Source organism: Camellia sinensis, chromosome 8 (assembly GCF_055761805.1).
Source record: "Camellia sinensis isolate YWXY chromosome 8, ASM5576180v1, whole genome shotgun sequence".
Lineage (NCBI taxonomy): Eukaryota > Viridiplantae > Streptophyta > Magnoliopsida > Ericales > Theaceae > Camellia > Camellia sinensis.
In genome coordinates this window covers 148,014,144-148,023,335 of record NC_138968.1, presented here as the reverse complement: position 1 = coordinate 148,023,335, position 9,192 = coordinate 148,014,144, and the positions used below count along the sequence as shown (strand labels likewise).

General features: G+C 35.0%; 1 long non-coding RNA gene across 1 annotated transcript; it reads right to left on the bottom strand.

The window, feature by feature from the left end:
- Nucleotides 1-1,025: 1,025 nt before the first annotated feature.
- Nucleotides 1,026-7,195, bottom strand: LOC114280937 (uncharacterized). Its single transcript, XR_003635754.2, has 3 exons — nt 7,026-7,195; nt 3,829-3,942; nt 1,026-3,114 (listed from the first exon to the last, which is right to left on the bottom strand). It is a non-coding gene; the product is annotated as an uncharacterized LOC114280937 (long non-coding RNA).
- Nucleotides 7,196-9,192: the final 1,997 nt, after the last annotated feature.

The following is a 9,192-nucleotide window of genomic DNA, read 5'->3' as shown; positions in this document are numbered from 1 at the left end:
TGTATTAATTAAGGACAAATTAATGACGGCCAATCAAATTCTGGACGAAAATGATCCCATGCATGTAAGTGATCAATTTGCAAGGGCATAACAGCAATTTCATCTTAATCTCTTTATCTTAACAAATAAAAAATGTTCATCTTATCTAACCATGTACTTCACCACACCAAATCATTCCTTTCTCCCACTCTCTCCTCTTCTCTCCTCTCCCCACAGCCAAAACCACCCCTTCCTCCTCCATGACCGACTAGATTCTCCTCCTTGGCCAGAAACCACCCACCTTCTCCATAGTCGACCATCCCACCCTCTTCTTGGCCAATGACCACACACCTCCTCCATGGCCGACCACCCCCTCATTCTTGCCCATCAACCACCCCTTCCTCCCAACACCATACCACCATCCTACCTCTCTTCCACCACCCACCAACCAGCCTAAAACATCTTCCACCCACCAACTAGCCACCAACACCATAGACTACCACATCTCTACGCACATGATCACCGCCGAAACCCCCTTTCCATTGCCATCTAAGCCACCACTACCAATCAACCAACGATCACAACAAACAACTACCAGCCGCTATCTCATTCCCCCTTCCCTAACCACCATCACCTCCTTTCCATGTCCCTATTCCCCTATCATCACCACCACTACAACATTGAACCACAGCCATCAAACAAGACCAAACCAAACCCACAAGATGTAACCAATAAAAAAAGCCTCTAACATAATCAATTTTGTGTAGTAAAGATTAATTTGTGTAGTATAAAATTTGTGTAGTATAAAATTCATGTAGGGTCCATGTGAAGTGTGGGGAAGATCCATTTTTGAGTTGGTAAGGGTGAATTTGTAGTATTACTTTTGTGAAAAATTCCTCACATGTACTTTTTTTTATTTATTATTATTTTTTTTTATGCTCTTATTGTAGCTTATACACAATGAATTGAAAAGACTATGGAAGGAAGATCAGAAACATAACACAAACATTCAACAACACAAGTGAGAATTAAAGGTTATAGAAAGTGGTATTAGTTCTCTGCGGAGGAAACTGGCAAATATAAATCGAGAGAAATATGAAGCATATGAATGCCTTCTTCAACTAAAAAACAAGGGTGGTGATATGTTCTTGTAATTAATATGAACCATAGGTAAGCAATTGTAACTGTATCTTCAATGATCAACACGAAATCATCTAGTTCATCATTCGTCGAAATCATTACACGTCAAACATGGCAAAGACACTTGAAACTTGAAAAACCGAAAAGCTAGAGATTGAACAACTTATAATGTTGTCACACACAAATTCAAACATGGCTTAAAACAAGTACCAAACAAGTGCAGACTCCACATTTTTTGGCTTCTGTAAGCAAGTGAATAGCAAATTATGTAGTACAAGTAATCGTAGGTAAAGTATAATGCATCTGTGTAAACAAGGGTCATAAGAATATAGGCAAGCCACATCACCCTGAAATATGAATTTATGAATGCATCCTTGATAATAAAAGTTTGAAAACACATCGTGACTGAGAAGCCAGTGGCATAGGACAAGGATGTGGTTGCGATAAGAAATTTCAAGGGCAACAAAGTGTGAAAATCCTTGCTATTGAACCGTGACAATTATATTAAAAGTTGAGATCCCAAACCCAATAAAGAGGCAACTAGACTTCTTTCAACGTAAGACATGAACAACTGCAAATCTCGTTGTCCATTTATTGCTTTTGTGAAAAATATTGGTAGGCCATATTATTGATCGAAACCACCAGGGATAGTAAAAAGTGCAACGTAATAGATGGTGCCAACTATAGTGAAAACAAGCATCAAGCTACTATTAATATCTGTGATTGCTTTCTTAGCTTTCTTCATCCTTGTGCTCTTCCTCAAATACCACTTTTGTTGTCTTACCACAAATGTTTCGATGATATATCAAATGTGGATGAGAGTCATTTTGTATACACTGAAAATTCAAAGAAAATAGAGCAAGAAGACAATATTAAAAAGGAATTGACGAGTTTCTAACCTTTATGCTTTAGATTGCAACTTATGTCAAGGTTAATTATAGCAAAACATTCTCAACTATTAACAAATATTATTTTGATCTCTTATCTATGAAACTATATATTTTTATCTTCTCAATTATAACAAATCATACAAATGTCTCCCTTTTTGGAGGGCATAAAAGTGAGATGCACTTTTATATTTGAAAGGATCAAAATATACAAGTTCATAGATGAGAGGTAAAGTGATATTCACTAATAATTGAGAGTCACAGTATAATTAACCATTTATGTTATCACACCACCACTACTATTATTATTATTATATTATTATCCAATATATCTACTATTGGATCAAGATCTTCTGTCATAAATCTCTCTGCAATAATCTTGTTGTGTTGATCTAACGGTTTATGTTTAAAATTGATGTAAATTGCATCATTTTAGGGTGTGGTTTTAAAAAAATGTGATATAATGTAAGTTTACTTTAATTTTAAACTCAAGCTGTTATAATGTATTTTGCTATAATTAAAAGCACAAAATCATTGTAGAAAAATTATGGTAGAGGATCCTTAGCTCTCTACTACTCGTATTACAAGTTAATATATAGAGCCTAGGGAGAGTACCTTAAACCAAAACACATCCCATGACATTTGGTTTACAGGTCCGAAAAGATTTCGAGGAAAATGATCTTTTTTGTACTTGTAGGCTGCAAGATGCAAAATAGTGTTCCCATGATTATCAACATCGGCCATAATTCTATCTGCGTAATTAACAGTCTTCTTCAAGTGGTCATAGATAATTCTATCTTTCAGCTGTGCCACTATGTGTAGTATATTTCTTCCATTCTCATCAAATGACGCAACATTAGGGAATTTTTCAAGGATTTCCTCTTCCATGTCATTGATGCCGTGCTTTGTCACTAGGATAAGAGTCTATTCTTCTTGTGCTTCTATGATGAAGTGGCATCTCCAAAGCAGTGCACTATAGAAACATGTAAATTTTCACAATTTATGTAATCAATCCAATCATTTTCTTTTCCTATCAGCCTTTTTGCTAGCTCTCTTGCAAACACATGCTTTTGCTTTGCATCATCAATTGGTTTAATCCAAGCACAAGCTTCATGAGACAACAAGAAGACAACAGAGAAGCATTAAATAATAATAATTACTTGATATATACAATGATAAGCTAGGCAAACCATCATTTGTCTCGTGAATTTTTCTTTAATTTCTAGTGAGGACTGATGACAAACAACAGAAAGTAAAATCGGCAATGGTTCATGTTAGGATCATAGGCATTTTTATTATGTAGTATGATATCATGCGTTTCGTTCAATTATCCACAACACTTTCGCTTTTTATTTAACATGTAGCAAGAATCTGTGAATTGTTGTCACAGGAAGCACAAGAAATTTCAGATTTAACTGCATTCCAAAACTACGAATAGCTCATAATTGAAGGGTAAGAGCAGCGACCCTTTGATCCTATAACAAAATACCATTGCAGAATAATTAATAAGATGAAAAGAAATGTTGGGCCATTATTTTTTTTTTATCAATAAAGTAAAGACATTCCCATTCAGCATAATTAACTGCATACTTATCTTGCCAGGATCAAACCCACCACACTGGTCAAAATTCCTTTTTTCTTTTTTTATTTTTGGGTTGCGTAAACTATATTTAGTGAAAATATTACACCTGTCCTTGTCTTATACAAATGTCTGTACACAGAAAAAAATAAAGGAAAATAATATAAAACCTAACATGTTTCTGTGTACTATCATGTTTCTTTTCTCTATAAAATTTATTGCTTATCTAAAAAATAATAATACCTGGCATTAATTTGGATAACAAAGTCCCTTTTGATTTAGAGAGATCATTTAGACTATCACGTAGGTCCTCCACATCACCAGCAGTTTTTGAAACAATAACCATGGATGGAATACCTGCTCAACAACAAAAACAAATAAAGCCATCCCCAGATGTCCTTTCTGTGGGATATCATCACCCCATGTGAGGGGTGATGCCAACACACATGAGTTGGCCATGTTAGGAAGCCAACCTTTAGCCATGTGAAGAAGGAGTTGGCACAAGCTGGCTATGTGCTGGCCAGCCCCTCCATCCACCATTTAGAAGTGTATAAATGAAGATGGGTGAGAGGAGAACAGTGAGAGAGAGCAGAGCAAGCCACAGAGAGTGAGATATCTGAGGCGAAGAGACCGTCTTCCTTGGTGTGAGCAAGGGAGACGGGTGAGTGGGTGAGTGAGGAGAGTGTGAGCTCCTCCTCTATTGTAATCTTTCTGTAATATCTCCATTGTTATAGTGATAACCGGCTACTCTCCCGTGGACGTAGGCATTGAGGCCGAACCATGTTAAATATTGTGTCTCCTTGAGTGTGGGTGTGTTTTTCTGCATGGAATAATTTCTATAAGGTCTTGGGCGGGATCCCAGATCCCAACACTTTCAATTCAAAACTTTAATTAATTGTTGAATCAATTTGAAATGATGAACCTGTTACTAAAGTAACCATCTCCATAATCACGTGTGGAGAATACAGAACATAATATTTAGAAGCAGATCATCAAACATTTATTTCATCATTTGCACAAATAAATAAATAAGTACAACAAACTAAATAAATAAGAATACATGTATATTGCATACATAAAAGAAGAAAGAAGATATTAAGCCAAAAAGTGGGGAATTGGTGAAGTCAATTGAAATAAGGGATGCTTTCTCGGTGAAGTCGTTTCATTCTCTAACTGAATTTGTAGTAAATGATTTCATTCTCTTGTTGGCATTGAATTTTCAGCTTCTTTCTCCATTTTTTAATTTTTTATTTTTGCAGGGGTAGTTTCATTCTCTGACTGAATTTTCAGTACATGATTTTTTTTTTCATGAGTAAATTTCACTAATAGTCTATGTAGTGTAACCCGAGTTTCAATTTGATTCCTATTATTTCAATTTGTCCTCCAATTTTTTCCATGTTGTATCAATTAAGGACAATTAATAATGGCCAACCAAATTCTAGACAAAAAATGGTCCCATGCATGTAAGTGACCAATTCGCAAGGGCATAACGGTCATTTTATCAGCTTAATCTCTTTATCTTAACAAATAAAAAATGTTCATCTTGTCTAACCATGTACTTCACCACATCAAATCATTCCTTCCACTCTTCCTCTCTCCACAGCCACAACCACCCCTTCCTCATTCATGGTCGACTAGCCTTTCCTCCTTGTCTAGCAGTCACTCACCTCATGGTTAACCATTCCATCCTCTTCTTAGCCAATGACTGCACACCTCCTCCATGGCCAACCACCCACTCACTCTTCTTGGCCATCGACCACCCCTTCTTCCTTAGCCAACAACTACCCACTTCCCAACAGCCCCCCATGCAACACCATACCACCATCTAGAGGTGAGCAGCGGATATACCGGTCCGCCCAAACCGACCCAACCGAATTGATCCACCGCATTTTGGACGGATGTATGATGACGAGCAGATGGTTGCGGATTGATTTTTTTCAATCCGCCTAGTTTTGGACGGATGGTGGATTTGAGGTTTCTTTGGCAGCAATAGAACCATCAAACCGCGAGCATCTCTAGTAATTTATAAGACTTTGTGTTTTCAATTTGTTTAGATATTCTATTTGTGTTTTCAATTAAAAAAGAGTATAAATATTATGTTGAATATATTCTATTGAAAAAGAGTTTTCAACTTGAATATATTTTTTGAATTGAAAAAAAAAAATGTATTATTTATCTATATCTTTTTGTTTTTAAATCTAACTCTAAAAATAATGGTTTTTGTTTTGAAAAACAGATATAGATGTAACAATATAGAGGCATACAATCTCTACTACTGCTCTGTTCATGGTTTTGGTGGTTTAAATTGTTTTTATATTTTAAGAATCACAAATGGTAATACTTTATGTGGATGAGACATGTTGTAATTGTAATATGTGGATGAAACATACAGTGATTGTAATACTTTTTTTAACTCATTGACTGTAATATATATATATATATATATATTTTTAGGAAGTACACAAGTTGAATTATGTTGAAAATTTATAAAATCTTAAACCGTCAAACCGATTCGCATCCATCCACTAATCCGCCAATCCGCTCAATCCACATCTGCCGGATTGGTAGACGAATGCGGATTAATTTTCTCTAATCTATCAATCTGGCAGACAGATGGTGGATTGGAGGTTTTGTGGCCTCAGCCGATCCACGTCCACTCTTACCACTATCCTACATCTCCTCCACCACCCACCAACCAGCCTAAAACATCTACCACACACCAACTAGCCACCAACACCATAGACTACCACATCTCTATGCACATGAACATGATCACCCCTGAAACCCTCTTCCATTGCCTTCCAAACAGCCACTACCAATCAACCAATGATCACAACAAACAACTACCAGGTGCTATCTCATTCTCCCTTCCCTAGGCACCACCACCTCCTTCCTATGTCCCCATTCCCCTAGCATCACCACCACTACAACATTGAACCACATCCATCGAAGAAAACCAAACCAAACCAAACCCACAAAATGTAACCAATAAAAAAGCCTCTAACATAATCAATTTTGTAACAAATAAATAAGTCTATGGCATAATCAACTTTAGCCAGCCAACCCCATTTGATGGGACTTAAAGACTAGGTTTGGTTTGGTTTGGTTTGGTTCAGTTTAGTTTATAATCAACTTTAGGTAGACACCCAACTCCATATTCAAGGCATGTGAAACTACTGGAGATAGGAAACTTAGTTGAATACGAAAGGGTGTTTGTTGTTCTACCTCATCAAAAAAGATTTTAATTTTATCATGGAAATGGAACATTATGTAGTTCTTCACACCCAAATTTCGAATGAAATTACAGCAATAGCCAAGCTTGTTATCATCACTCACTAAGAATGGAAAACAAGATTAAGCAGGAGAATAATAATTTCATTTTTTGTTTCTCCTTTTAAGATATTTCTCGACAATTAAAGGGAGATTGAGAAAAATTATACCTAAGCTTGGGGACGTTGGCTCCAGTGCTGGTGATCGGACCACATGTAACCTCAAAACCCTAGCCCAATCTTGCAAGCATTATTAGCTCTGGCGTTAATAGTGATATCTGTGTGTAGGAAGATATAGAGAGTGATTGGGTGGGGGGTGAAGAGAGAGAGAGAGAGAGAGAGAGAGAGAGAGAGAGAGTGTGTGTGTGTGTGTGTGTGTGTGTGTGTGTTGAAGAGAGATTGTAGGGGGTGAGTGGTGAGGAAGATGATGGCTGGAGGCGTGGTTGTTGTCGTGGTGTGAAAGATGAAAGTGAATGATGAAGAGATGTAAAAAGGTCTTGCGCTGCGGCCTCTGTGACAACTCACTGTTTTAGTCTTAAAAATTAAAAAGTTGTTAAAAAAATTGAAAAATTAATAATTTATATTAAGACTTTGTTTGTCATAACTTAAAAAAATAAAAAAGTTACTATCTTATTTAAATCATATTATCTTATTTAAGTCACATCATCTCTTTATTACATTACTTAAACCCAACCTATATCCAACTCATATTTTATAAAAAGTCAAAAAGTATATTTATTTAGATCATCTCAAATCATCTCTAAGAAATTAAAAAGGTCTTACGTTGTGGCCTCCCGTGACAACTCACTGTTTTAGTCTTAAAAATTAAAAAATTATTAAAAAAATTAAAAAATTAATAATTTATATTAAAAAATTAAATATTTTTTTTAAAACTTTTTAAATATCTTTTTTTTTGTAAAAAATTAAAAAACTATTTTAAATATATTAATTTTTTGCCTTATATTTTAATAAAAAAATTAAAAAATTACTAAAATAACTTGTTCTCAAACGAGGCCTTTGTTTCCATAGACTGATTTGGTGAGGAAAAAAAAAAAAAAAGAAATGTTGAAAAAAATTTGGTTTACGAATTTGGAAAAATTTTGAGAAGGTAAAGAAAAATGTATGTGTACTGTAAGTAAAATATAATTATATTTTATTCATATTTCACATATTTTTTAGTTGTGTTTGGTTCATAAATTTGTGAAGAGATTTAGAAATAAAACAAAAAAGAAAAAAGAAAAATATGTGTAAAATACAAGTATATAATTATAGTTTATTCACATTTTATTTACACTTCTCTTTTTATTTTTTAAATTACTCTCCAAATTTATTAACTAAACAAAGTGGTAGCTATTTGAATTGTTAACTGACCGATAAATGGTGAGAAATAATAATATATATTTTATTTCTCACTAAAAATAACGAGGTTTAATAAAAGGAGACATGCACAATAGTGATATCTTTGTGTTTTCTTATTAACAACTAATCTCTATAGATATATCCTGTAACGCCCCCCAAAATATTGACATCTGATATATCTAGATTAACTCATAGGCATAATCTAAATCTCATTACTTTTCATTATTACATAGAAGAACATTGAATAATATAGACATTTCAATAGTCAACATTCATAATAAATCACCAATTTTCTATTAACGATATCCAAAATGAGATTTCACAAAAGAGAGACCACTTGCATTAATACATTCATCATCCTTAAGATATGAGTTTATAGCATGTGATAATAACAAATTAAAACAACAAAATACAAATTTATGCCTTAACGGCTACAAGTTCCAAGGCTTTTGCCAGGTTACAACAAAATAGTTTTCAAACCCACACATAGATAGCCCTTGGCTTGCAAGAAAACAAAACAAAAAAATAGTTGAGCCTTGTGCTCCAAAAGATCCTCCATGCCTTCACTTTGGCAGAGGCACACCACAATCACCTGAAAAATGGTTTCCACTAAGGCATGAGCATAAAGCCCAGCAGAGATAATCTAAATAAAGTGCACGCAGTTTAACAATATCATGAGGTGCAATGCATATGAGATGCCAATGCCAAAAATCACAGGTTTTCTCATTTCGAAATTCTCATGCCATGTATTTGTTTAAAAGCATAACCAATTCAATTATCAATTTCATAGAACAAAGGGCGGTAAATACGACACTGGTAATCCCTAGGCTGATGTCTGCAAGTAGGCATATCGAGCACTACCAAATCCTCACTTTACCGGTCTCTCACCGAAAGGGTAGTGGTACCTCCACCGTGCGTGTTTTCGGTTTTTCACCCTGGACACTCAAGCCAACTTAATCAACATCAAACTACAGCCCCT